The following is a 12,790-nucleotide window of genomic DNA, read 5'->3' as shown; positions in this document are numbered from 1 at the left end:
TGCTGGTGTTGAGCTAATTAAGCATATTTTCGATGCCTGGGAGGAGTCACAAGATGCTTTAGGTATCTTTTGTGATTTATCTAAGGCCTTCGACTGTGTTTGTCATGAAACATTGATCAGGAAACTACATTATTATGGAGTCAGAGGATCAGCACTAGATTTACTCAAGTCCTACTTAAATGGTAGAATACAAAGGGTAGATGTCAATGGACAGAGATCAACTGGGTCATTGGTCTCTATGGGTGTACCACAGGGATCAATATTGGGGCCTTTCCTGTTCCTTATCTACATAAATGACTTGCCATTCCTTGTAAAGACCCACCATGATATAGTATTGTTTGCAGACGACACCTCACTTATTTTCAAACTCAAACGACAGCAACAAGCTCACAGTGATGTAAACAATGCTATCTCTAAAGTAGTGAACTGGTTCAATGCTAATAATTTATTATTAAATGAAAAAAAGACTAAATGTATTAAGTTTGTCACTAATAGTAACGTAAGGAATGAGCAAACAAGTGTCGTTGTGAAGGATGAGGAATTAGAACTGGTAGATAGTACAGTTTTTCTTGGTATAACTTTAGATTCTAAACTTCAGTGGGGTCCCCATATTGTTAACCTCTCGAATAGACTTAGTTCTGCAGCTTTTGCAGTGAGCAAGATCCGTCAGTTAACAGACGTGAAAACAGCTCGATTAGTTTATTTTAGTTACTTTCACAGCATTATGTCATATGGTATTTTACTTTGGGGCAGTGCTTCAGAGATAAATACCATATTTATTCTGCAGAAGAGGGCTATTCGAGCAATATATAAAATGAACCATAGAGACTCACTTAGAGATAAATTTAAGGACATTAATATAATGACAGTGCATTGTCAATATATTTATGAGAATATTATGTATGTACATAAAAACATTTGTAATTTTAAGAAAAACTGTGATGTACATAATATAAATACTAGAAATAAACATAAACTCGCGGTGCCCTTCACACGGCTCTGTAAAATTAAAAAATCATTCATGGGTAATTGTGTTCGATTTTATAATAAACTTCCGAATCATATTACTGACTTGTCAATTAATAAATTTAAGAATCATGTAAAGCGTGTACTCATTTCCAAAGCTTATTATACAACACAAGACTACATGAATGATAAAACAACGTGGGATTAATTGTTATTCGAAATGGTTTCTTATTTTTACGTTTATTATTATTATTATTGTTGATGAAATTAATATTGTATTTTTTTGGACATTGGATTTTTCCTAGAAATATTCTAGACATGTATTTTTATATATACATATACCTAATTATATATTTTTTGTTTAACGATTATTTTTATATGAAATTGTATATTATAGACTCAATATTATTATGAACAATAATTTACAACAATAAATTGCTCTGATAATTAGGTTAGATTAAGATCATAATATATATGTAATGAACTATTCATAAGAGCTTGTAACTAGGCCTACATGAATAAAGATATTTTGAATTGAATTGAATTGCACAGCCGAAACCGCTGGTCCTAGAGATGTCAAATTTGGCACGTAGGTTCCCTATATAGTGTAGAGGAGCACTAAGAAAGAATTTTTCAAAATTCGCCTCCTAAGGGACTCAAATGGGGGTTCAAAGTTTGTATGGGGAAACAAGATTAGTTTGACTATTTTATACGAAACTTCACAGGAGGATTCCTAAAGACATATGACTAAATACATGTTTCAGGTTTTTTGAAAATTTGACCCCTAAAAGGGTGCAAAGGGGGTAAAGTCAAAAACACAATATGGGTATCGTTTTTATGGTTTATCGGGTCGCTGATTACGATAAATACAACGATTTTAAAATCTAATGAGGTGGAAAATAAATTTTCTCCCCTGTTGTAGTGCAATAGGGTTAAAATATCCAAAATAGCCATAAGAGGAGCACTAAGAAAGGATTTTTCAAAGTTCACCTAGCATGATAATTTGACAAGGGCAAGGACAGGGACAGGGACAGGGACAGGAACGGGATAGGCATAGGGTTAGGGATAGGGATAGGGATGGGGATGGGGATGGGGATGGGGATAGGGATAGGGATAAGGATAGGTATAGATAGGGATAGGGATAGAAATAGGGGACGGGGACGGGGATAGGGATAGGGATAGGGATAGGGATAGGGATAGGGATAGGGATAGGGATAGGGATAGGGATAGGGATAGGGATAGGGATAGGGATAGGGATAGGGATAGGGATAGGGATAGGGATAGGGATAGGCGTAGGGATAGGGATAGGGATAGGGATGGGCGTAGGGATAGGGATAGGCATAGGGATAGGGATAAGGATAAGGATAGGTATAGATAGGGATAGGGATAGGGATAGAAATAGGGATAGGAATAGGGGACGGGGACGGGGATAGGGATAGGGATAGGGGAGGGACGGGACGGGGACGGGGACGAGGACAAGGACAGAGATAGGGACGGGGATAAGAATAGGGATTGGGGTCGGAATAATCGGCCGGCAATCGATACCTAGGCAGTGTTAAAAGACAGGTGGCTCAGTGGGAAGGGATTAGTAAGTAGGCATCGGCGAGTATCCTGCATGCGTGATAACTATTATATTCAATGTGCTGTAAGAAGATCGTTGTTTGCTTGCCTTTTATATGTTTATGTTTGCAATAAGTATAAGCAAAATGGAAAAAATTGTAAGCGATAATGCAAGGAAGTACTTTTTACCCTACCGACCATAGCGTAGAGATACTGGATATGTGGGTTGTATGAAGTTTCCCCAGTATAAATATTTATATAGGTAAAATACATACATATTCGTACCTACTACCTACGCTGTGGTCGCTGTGTAACAATTCTACAATCATTGCAAGAATTTCTTTTAAAACAATAGTAATATGTGTAAGGTACAGTCAGCCAAAAAGCAGTGTAAGGTTCTTGGCTGACCGTACAGCAAATAGATCAGTTACAATGGCCCCCCAGTCGAGAATTGCCCCGCTTTACCTTAATCGAAATACAGACAGATGTACCTACAAAGAAACCTACGGATCCAAATGAAAATCTTATTTTTTGTAAACGTTTCAATAAGAATACTTTTATTACGCGGGCGAAGCCGCGGGTAAAAGCTAGTATTATATAGGTATTGATGTTTACCTTTTAAATTTGATGGCACAAAGCTGGTTCGGATTGATTTTGTTTGCTCTTCTAACGTTTACACACATCAATAAATATAATAGATGAACATAAAAATGTGTACAATGAATCAAAATAATACCTGTGATGTGACTGATATTTTTTTAAATACGGATTTACATATTTACGAATAAACTGTATTACATTTTTTGTCATATTACTATTTTGTTACGAAAACCAGAAACGGTTCTAAAAATCGAAGGCTATTTCAAAAACTTCAACTAAACTAAACTACTACCTTATTTACGGATAAATACAAATAAAATGTGTGTTAAATATGACATAATAAAAAAAACATAATTTCGCTTAGGATTCGATGCAGAAGTTACTCAAGCAGTCTACTTTAGAATAAGCATATCACCAATCCGTCATACGATTACGTTCCAAGTAAAAAATACCAAGTCAAACAGTGTTGGAACTCCTCCAGCGAGCTTAGTTCTAACTAGGGTGTCCAAGCAATTTCCCCGGAGCCGGGACTCGAGTGCGGTGTTATCACACTACTTACGGACGGGATCGAGATTCTGTTTGTGGAATACGGAACAGGACTATTTACTTGGCGTAGTGTCTTTGGGTTCATTAACAAGTCTTTTGCGGGTTCAAACGTAAAATCTTTAAAAAACTGCCTCTTAACTGAGTCAACGGTTTATGCTTGATTTTTATTTACAGTGCCTTTTAATATTATGTACTTGATGAACCTACAGGTTGGTTAAGTCAACGTCAAATTTCTTTAGTAAAAATAATGCAGATTTTCCACCTTTACCTATATTTTATATTATAGGACGTTATTACACAGATTGACCAAGTCCCACGGTAAGCTCATGAAGGTTTGTGTTGTGGGTACTCAGACAACGATATATATAATATATAAATATATACATAGAAAACATCCATGACTCAGGAACAAATATCTGTGCTCATCACACAAATAAATGCCCTTACCGGGATTCGAACCCGGGACCGCGGCTTAGCAGGTAGGGTCACTACACGCTAAGCCAGACCAGTCGTCCGTCTAAAAATATTTAGATTTTAAATACGTAATTAAAAGCGGACAATTTATATAAAAAAGTATAATTCAGTTGGTTTTCTAAATAAAAGGTGCACCAAACACATACCCACCACTCGGCGATTCTTTAAAAAATCCGAAAGTGTCGCAATATGAAAATGAGTTGTGAAGTGCCGCGGGCGCCGACAAACTTTGATGAGCTTCCGCGTCATTTAGATTCATAGCTTTGTGATAGCATCTGGATTGTTTACTTCTATTCAAGCTTCTAGATTTCCATTTTATTGCGCTGTATGTTCCTAGTAACTTTTGTTGCCACCTCGTAAATGGGTACATACCTACTTTCGCAATAAAAATATGTTATAATCGACGATTGTATCAACATCCTGTGACTTCTACAAATACGAGCTACTTAAATTTATGACCACATTATAAACATTACCTTAAAATTGGTCACAATTTTATGAGATAACTAGTTATGATACGTATGATTATACACCAATAAATTGGTCGATAATATGCCCAGTCATTGGATAGGTACCTTTATAGCAGAATTATTAATCCCGCGTTCTCCTCCATTTTCTATCCTGGCAATTTATTTAGACACAATTTATACAGCCGACTTCACTTGTCAAAAAATAAGTCCTTTAATTATCTCGCCCCTTTTGTTTTAAGTTATAATTTGCACAACCAAGTTTCTGACGCAAAGTTCACTGGGGTGTCAATTAAAACAACAACTTTTACTTAGTTCTGGACATCCGACTCTCAAGTCATTAAATTTATTCGCACAAAATGTATTTAAAGTAATTATAGGTACCATGCGTGCATGAAATAAATAATACAAATAAATAATTAAATATTAAAGGATATTCTTACACAGATATGGCCGAGTCCCACGGTAAGCTCAAGAAGGCTTGTGTTGCAGGTACTCAGATAAAGATATCTTATACCTTTAAACGAGCAATTCTTGTATATTTATTTATAATTATATTATATACCGACGATCTCGGAAACCGCTCTAACGATTTCGCTGAAATTTGTTATGCGGGGGTTTTCGTGGGTGAAAAATCGATCTAGCTTAGCCTTAGATCCTGGAAAACGCGAATTTTCGAGTTTTCATGTGTTTTTCTTTCGCGTTAGTAAACGCAAAATATGGTCGTTAATTTTGCCGACCGCGCATCGGCTGGGCGTAGCTCAGTCGTAAGAGGTCGCTCTGTTCGCAAGCACATCGCAGGCGTCATGTCAGGTTTTCGAATCCCGGCCAGAAATAAAGTTTTTTTTTTGTATTTATTAGAGTTTTTTTTTATCTAAATACGTGATACAATAAAATAGAACCGAGCGAAGCTCGGTCACCCATATATTATATTATAATATACAAATACATACATAGAAAACATCCATGACTCAGGAACAGACTGATATCAGTGCTCATCATACAAATAAATTCCGTTACTGGGATTCAAACCCGGAACAGCGGCGTAGCAGGCAGGGTTACTACGCGCTAGGCCAGACCGGTCGTCATGAAAATTAATAAAAAGACAAAAAGTAGAAAATCTGAATAATAAAGCTTATTCTAAATTAAACATATACTTATTAATCAAATAACTTAATTAAGTAAAATTAAAGTACTTGCAAACAAATACGCTGGCCAGGCAGGCATGTATGGTCGCGCGATAAATGATGAAACATCTGACCGTCCCTATCGCACTATTTGTAAGTGCAAGAAATACGTGGGATTTCCCGAGGTGTTGATCAGCCGAGACGACAGAACCCGCACGAAGGCCTTCATAAAGTAAATTGCTTATTTTAAATAAATAAAACATAATTAGACACTTTTATCTCGAATTACATTTATGTAAGCGTTCTTAACTGCTCCTGTAGTTTCAGTCCACCTCGAAATGTAATAAAAAAAAAACAATATTACTCGAAAAAAAAAATCGAACGTGATGTAATACGACAGTATAAATGTTTGAAGCCCAGAAAACGCTAGGATCGTTCCAAGAGCTTGTTTGAAAAACAAATTTCCCCGCTATTTAATGAAAACGTGTGTACTGGTAAGTGATAATTCAATCATTCCGACAGCGTCGCCGGCAGCCGGCGCATGACGGAGTACCGGTCCAATATGAACGTTGCACTTTAGATAAACAAAGCCGAAGAAATTTATAGCTGTTGGTGGTACTGCCTGGCAAAAAGAGTAGAAATTAAAAAGTGGCTACATCGTAATGTCGTCTTTTACAATATCTAAGAAAACGCAGGACGACAGTACGATATTGCCACTTTTTAGGATTCCGTTGTCAACTAGGAACCCTTATAGTTTCGCCATGTCTGTCTGTCCGTCTAATAATCCGTCGGATAATCTCAGTGACTGTTAGCACTAGAAAGCTGAAATTTGGTACCAATATGTATATCAATCACGCCGACAAAGTGCAAAAATAAAAAGTGGAAAAAAATGTTTTATTAGGGTACCCCCCCTACATACAAAGTGAGGCCTGGTTTTTTTTTTCATTCCTACCTTAACGTGTGATATATTGTTGGATAGGTATTTAAAAATGAATAAGGGTTTACTAAAATAATTTTTTGATAATATTCATATTTTCGGAAATAATCGCTCCTAAAGGAAAAAAAAGTGTCCCCCCCCTCTAACTTTTGAACCATATGTTTAAAAAATATACAAAAACACAAAAGTAGAACTTTATAAAGACTTTCTAGGAAAATTATTTTGAACTTGATAGGTTCAGTAGTTTTTGAGAAAAATACGGAAAACTACAGAACCCTACACTGTGCGTGGCCCGACACGCTCTTGGCCGGTTTTATTTTTATTTTTTTGCCAGGCTGTACTGGGTGACATAATTATGAGTTAGAGGTCTAGACTTTAGAGTAGAAAATTAGTTTAGAAGGTTAGGGTGGTGGCGGTGGTTAGATGATATGTAGGTTAAATAGTTCACCGTGTACCGATGTAGTATCTTACAATAGTACGGCAATGGACAATAGTGGAAATGGTAGGTACTACAAAAACAAATCGGCACCATACAAATAATGATCTTGGAAAGAGTTTTGAATTACATGTTCGCAATGCGCGCGATGTTCAATTATGCGTGTTTAGGTTTATTCGTGTCAAATTAAGTTTAATTAGGTTTGACGACCGGTCTGGCTCAGTCGGTAGTGACCTTGCCTGCTGAGCCGCGGTCCCCGGTTCGAATCCCGGTAAGGGCATTTATTTTTGTGATGAGCACAGATATTTGTTCCTGAGTCATGGATGTTTTCTATGTATATAAGTATGTATTTATCTATTTAAGTATGTATATCGTCGCTTAGCACCCATAGTACAAGCTTTGCTTAGTTTGGGGCTAATTGATCTGTTTTATCATTTTCAAGACAAAGGCAAGAGTCTAATAAATCTAATTGATATATTAGATTCTAGTTCAGACATTTGATCAAATCACCAGTTGAGACTTTAACATTTCCCTAAATTTGTTTAGGGAAATGTCCCCTCAATATTTATTTATTTATTTATTTATTAATTCCTCGCTTATTTAACTCATACTTAAGCTCTATAGCTGTATAATGTATGTATGTATAATGTATACATTATACATTTGCTATACAAATATTTTTGTAGACAGTTGATAAAATTAAACAACAACTTACGCTTTAGAAAGCTGTGATAATATTCGCGCAACTAACACGACATACGAATTACTAAATGACTGTATAGGCACCGCCGTCAATAATGTTGGTAAACTAATCTTAATTAGTAACAAGGGTAAGCAAATAGATTAGTAACGTCTGGAGCCGTATAATGAGATTGGCTTGTCACCTGTTGCAGCAGACCGCCGAATTACCCACGCTTTGTGGCTGCGCCACCTCGCTGAGGTAAGCGGTTGTAATATCAAGTTAGTGTCATTTTCACAAAGCAGGTAATGTTATGTTGGAAAATGTTAGATTGTATTTAACTAGAGGTTAGAGAAGTATATCCGTGGCTTCAAGTAAAATTGTGTTCCCGGCAGCGTACAGATATCAAAACCTGACAAAAAATTATGATTCACTTTTTCTAGGGCTTCGGACTCGCTTCGATGATATTCTAATAAGTTTGTATGATCGCCATACGAGCTGAGCTATAGTTGAAATAAATCGCATTAACTCTCAGTTGACAGAGAATACGTATAATAAGTTAGTCAATTTAATATAGCATTGCCTTTTTCAAAATGCTGTAGAGTAACGTACCTATTTATTATAAGAAGTCAAAAACTCATGGTACAGGTTCAGAGCAACGGCTCATTAAGAGAGTGAACCAGAGACTGATTGATGATAATCGATCGCCGCGCCGCCAGAACGAAATGTTTCCTACATCGATCGGTACAATTTTGCTGACTCTATACCAGAACAGGAACAGTCAATGGTATGGTCCGTATGGTCCAGCTGATGGTAAGCGGGCACCGTGGTCCATCACGTATATCTGTTCCAGAGCTTACTACAAATAAACATTTATTATTTATATGTAGGGAAAACCTTGGCTTATCCTCCGATTGGGAGCCAGGCCATTAAATCCATCCTCATACATACCTCCGTATGTGGTATTTAATGGTCCCTGCTCATAAAATAACTGACGTCTAAAAGCAAAAATAAATAGAAGTTACATAGGTAATTAACATAAATCATAGAACAAAACAAAATGCAGCGTTATGTTTAGTTTACTTAAGTACAATCTAAATTACGTAGGTTAGAATAAAGTACCTACCTACTTAAGAAATGCTTGTTTGTAGGATAGCACGGTAAACAAAAAGCATTGTTTGAATTCTAATCTCCTTAATAACTCGACGTAATAACTCTTAATTTACTTCTGTAATTAAATAGGGACGTCAATGAACAATATTTTTTTTAAGTAAATTATTATTAGATAGATCTTCATTTGCATTCCAATATGTTACATGGGCATATAGGGTAAAATCGCCTCATTCGGTGACACGCCTAATTCGGTGAAACAACTAAAAATCGTCTTTCGGGATAGTGCTTCAAAGCTTGTATCACCGAATTAGGCGTGTCACCGAATGAGACGAGTTTACCCTACATAATGGACCCTGGAAAGGGTGTAGCAAAACATTGTTTTCCCTCCCTTCGTACATGTGTTAAACAGTGGACTATATATTTTATTTGTTTGTTTCAGATTGGCATTACATTCCACAGCATTCGTCGAAACAAAGGTAAACATAAACTAAGTAAATTACATATTTAAAATTGCCTAACAGAACTGGCTGTAAGTACTTAAAAATTATGCCAGTTTTGGCGTCTCCGCTGCAGAATCTCACACACACATATGAAAAAATATAAAACGACGAATTTGTAACGAATGGGTTCGACGAAAAAACAATTTCATATTGAAGAAAATCTCTAATACCTGATTGTTTGAACAGCCATATATTCGTATAAAGTTGTATAAAGGGGTTATGTCCCGTGAAGGCATTCCAGGCGCGGATCTGGGAATTGAGCAGCAATTTTTTGCTGATGCTAGTTGGCTTGGAAAAAAGTAGAAGGTGCGATGTGAATTATGATAAGTAGTATGTTTGGATTGGAGCCGGTGTCTGAAGCTGGATTTTTAGTACAACGCCTTTAGGCCTGAAATATAAATTGCATAAATCATAACAGGGGAAAGTATTTACAACCAGTAAATACGGTTTCGTAGTGGCGACTTTTCATTATCAGATCAACCTAAGTCTGGTCGACCGGTGAAGATTGATGTAGCCAAATTAAAAACCTTAATTGAAGGAGATCCGAGGCTAACGAGTCGTACTCTTGCTACCGAGTTAGGCTGCTCTCATGTCACCATAGAAACACATTTACACGAGTTGGGAAAAAACTACAAATACAGTGTTTGGATACTGCACGAACTTGATAGAGATCAACTAAACCGCCGTGCCGATATCTGCATACAACTTCTGTCTTTTCGCCGCACATTCAACTGGTTGGACCATCTTATCACTGGAGATGAAAAATGGGTCTTATATATAAATCACACACGCAAACGTCAGTGGCTAGCTCCAAACGAAAAAGGAATAGAGGCACCAAAAACAGAGCCTCACCCGAAAAAAGTTATGCTGTCCGTTTGGTGGGATATTCATGGTATTATTCACTGGGAACTCCTACCAAAAGTGGAATGACTGTTACCGCATCAGTAATAATATGCGATCACGAACAAAATGGATTAAGACGATATACTTAAGACCTGCATATTTGTAGACACTCTAGATGAACGATATAATGTACACGGATTATACATCTTAGACGATGCCGGTCGAACGTTTTCTTCTGCGACACTACAGTGAAAATGATTTTGATGCCAATGAATAAGTCAAGTAAGTCATTCGTAGGCTCATATAGCGTGTCCTTATGAAGTAATTTATGTCTATAGATTAGGTTTTGTAACAATTTGTACGATTGAGACGAATAATATATACCTATGAGCATGTGTAGGCATAAGTTCACGTTTTGTTTAGTGAGAGAGTGAGAGAGTATTCTTAAATACGCCGCGCAAAAGCTCTTAGCCAAAAGAGCCATCAGCGGGATTTTGCAACGGCCTCGTTTTGCAAAATGGCAGAAATCTAAGCCTTCGTGATTTTGCTCCGAAAAGTTTCCTTGTTTTCCTTTTCTCTAATAGGTAAGCAGAAAACGTTAAGTTTGTAAGGCTTACTTTTGTGTTGTGCTCAAACTCGAGCTCTGCCAGATTTTCAAAGGTATTTCTGAATGCAAGAATAACTTTACGTAGGTATAGGTATTTGCAGAGGTCATGACCCGCTGAAGACGTGTAGGTGTGTATCTGTGTATGTGTATTCTGTTAGCAGTCTATTTAACCCTTTACATACGGGCGTCGAAAGACGCGGCGTTTGCTTCTAACATTCATTACTCAGTATTATGTAATAGGGGAGAGCGGGGTTCAACATGCCGCGGGTAGGTAAGTATTTTCATATTCGTTCATACAGTTAATATAGTTTCGTAACCATGCTTTGAGAGATGCTTTGTTTCTTTACCCTTCATCAAACAAAACGACATATTGGCCGACAACTGTTCTACGAGAATGAAACAATGGGGTCAATATGGAGCGAATTATCAAAGAGATCTTTGTAATTAAGGGTCACTTGCACCACCCGCTTAACTGAAGGCTAGTAGGCTGTCAACTGTCAAATTCCATATAAAATGGTGTGTTAACCTCAGGTTGACCATCCATTTCCGGTGGCGCAAGTGACCCTAATAAAGTTATTTACCGTATACCCGTTTTAAAATAGACTCGTTAGAAACTTGGCGGACACTGTTAATCAAGTGCTATATTGGATATTTTGGAGAATAACCACGTGTCAAATTAAGCTTCGTTATTTTCCCGTGGGAGTAGAAACAGGAAATCAAGGAGAATTATTGGGTGTCTCGGGAACAGATTTCGTTTTGGCACGTGTCTCGTTACGTTTTCCTTAAACGTGATCGATGACAGAGCGTAATCGAAAACTTGCTCGTGGTATTGAGTTTACCTGGGCATTATTGATAATTTCAGAAGTTCTAAAAATATAAATTACTTAGTAATATACCTATATACTTCAAATTCATAGTGCTGTCTGTATATGTACGGAGAAAAAAGTGGCTTTGTATTGTATATGTTTTTAGTCGTACTCTTTTCTATATGTTTTTAGCCGTACTTTTTTCATAACGGCATTAAGGATTTGTCGCCGTATCTATTATTATTATTTACTTAAGGCGAAGTAACCCTAAGCCTATTAGTAGATTATTTATTTTGTATTTTCTATTCCTATGAATACATGCCGATAAGTAAGAATGTATGTAATAGGTATGGTTAGTACTTTAGAATCTTCAAAAAAAATCTATGTATTATTAATTTCAAACATTCATTACTATAATCACCATCGTTCCATGGATATAATTTAGAAGAATCAGTAAAAACTCACAAACTGCGGGCCGATTTTTGAGTCTCACGCGTTTGAATTCAGAAAATTGTTACTGAAAATAATAGGCATGTCACTGTTTTCAACCGGTATTTTAGTGACAAAATCCCGTATGCGAGATTAAAAAATCGCCCTCGTACGGCTTGTTTCATATTACTTACATTTTTCTTTTTGAGATAACTCTTAAACATTATGTATTAAACAATTGCCTTAAAAAGAGATTCCGGGTAACTTTCCATAGGTTAGAATGCGCTATGCGAAGAAGACGTGCCTTATCTCCCGGCTTTTCAGTTTACGTCCGTGAATAACAAAGAGCCCAAAGAATGTTTTCTTTTCATTTCATTCTCAAAACCTGTTTATAATCATGCATATGATATTATGGGTACATTTATAACATTTCTTTAGAATATGTGACGGTTTTTTCGAATAGAACTCATTTGTGTATTATTGTGATGTGTTTGGATAAATCAAGTGGGTAAAATAACGGCCTTTGTGTTATCCCTTGTTGTTTAAAAGGACGATCGAAACTTCATACAAAGTTAGTTCTTTTTTTAACCCCCGACGCAAAAACGTTAGGGTGTTATAAGTTTGACGTGTCTGTCTGTCTATTTGTTTGTCTGTCTGTGTGTGTGTCTCTCTGTGGCATCGTAGCTCCCGAACGGATGAA

The 12,790-nt window shown here is 36.7% G+C and overlaps 1 protein-coding gene across 2 annotated transcripts in view; it reads left to right on the top strand.

The window, feature by feature from the left end:
* Positions 1-12,790, top strand: part of LOC125242375 (protein artichoke) — a 165,611-nt gene that overhangs the window by 83,122 nt on the left and 69,699 nt on the right. For both annotated transcript variants that reach the window (XM_048151179.1, XM_048151180.1), the window contains one exon: positions 9,345-9,381. The gene's annotated coding sequence lies outside the window, so the exon portion shown is untranslated. The remainder of the gene's footprint in view (positions 1-9,344; positions 9,382-12,790) is intronic.

Source organism: Leguminivora glycinivorella, chromosome 2, assembly GCF_023078275.1.
Source record: "Leguminivora glycinivorella isolate SPB_JAAS2020 chromosome 2, LegGlyc_1.1, whole genome shotgun sequence".
NCBI classification, from domain to species: domain Eukaryota; kingdom Metazoa; phylum Arthropoda; class Insecta; order Lepidoptera; family Tortricidae; genus Leguminivora; species Leguminivora glycinivorella.
The sequence above is the reverse complement of the archived record's forward strand: the minus strand, read 5'-3'. Positions and strand labels throughout refer to the sequence as shown.